Source organism: Schistocerca nitens, chromosome 5 (assembly GCF_023898315.1).
Source record: "Schistocerca nitens isolate TAMUIC-IGC-003100 chromosome 5, iqSchNite1.1, whole genome shotgun sequence".
Classification (NCBI taxonomy): Eukaryota; Metazoa; Arthropoda; class Insecta; order Orthoptera; family Acrididae; genus Schistocerca; species Schistocerca nitens.
Genome location: NC_064618.1, coordinates 842,570,952 through 842,572,092, shown reverse-complemented (window position 1 = coordinate 842,572,092; position 1,141 = coordinate 842,570,952).

The window sequence follows — 1,141 nt, the reverse complement described above, 5'->3', positions numbered from 1 at the left end:
TGTTAATTTGGAACATGCGTGGGTCGTCGGCTTCGGACGCCCGTGGGTACGACTGTGCGGTGCATTGTGTGTTCAGACGCACTTCTACTCTGTCCAACATTGGAGTCTGATGCTAGTTGCGCCACAGTTCACCTGCTGTCCTGTTCCACCGGTCTGCCCAACCTACCACGTCGGCATTTGTAACGGGGGGTGGCCACCCAACCTCTATACGTCAGGACGTGGTCTCACACAGCACTCCTCGAACCGGACAAGTCGTGCAATTTCTGAAATGCTGTAACTTCCCCAGAGAATTTTGTAAATGACAATCATCAAATGCTAATGGGAATAGAACCTAAGTGTAACCTTCCCGCAAAAATGAAAGATTATTTTTTAAATGTGAATATTCATCGTGCTAAGTGTAACCTCCCCGCAAAAATGAATGATAATATTCAAATGTTAATGGACATAGAGCTAAGTGTAAGTTTCCTACAAAAATACAAAAATGAAAAGAATTGAATAGAATTGCAAATAGAGTCAAATGTTAGCTTCCCACAGTAATAAAGATCAATGATAATAAAAATGTGCAAAAATGTTAAGTCCCCACAAAATTAACGTTAAGATCAACCTGATAAATTTGATTCTGGGAGGAAAAGCAAAGGAAATATTGTTTCAATTGTAATGATTATTTTCTAAAAAAATTGCTTTCAGAACAAAATTATTATTGGGAGCAATTCTTGAACAAACTAATTACAGTTAACATACTTTACATTATCAGATGAGCGCAGTGCTGCTTCATTACCTTTTTTAAAAATATATCTTGTCCCGAATCTTGACCAGAGACCCATGCCGACGCCCGCCGACTCCTCACACACAACTCCGACTGTCTCGCGCGCGCTACTAGCACTGACTGTACTACATGCTCTCGCGACTCGCTACGTACAACAGCAGCCTCGCAACTCGACTGAACTCTCGCGCGGTCAAGCGCAGACTAGCAACGATAAATAACTCTCTGGTCAGAGATTCTGTCATGCCTCGCCATCGCTGCTACTGAGTACATACGTGTTTCAATGCTAGTGCCGAGCTATCAAAATCCGCCCTGGTCAAACTCAGATACATCACGAGCCTTCCCTATTGGACACATGAACAGCACACTCACTTACAA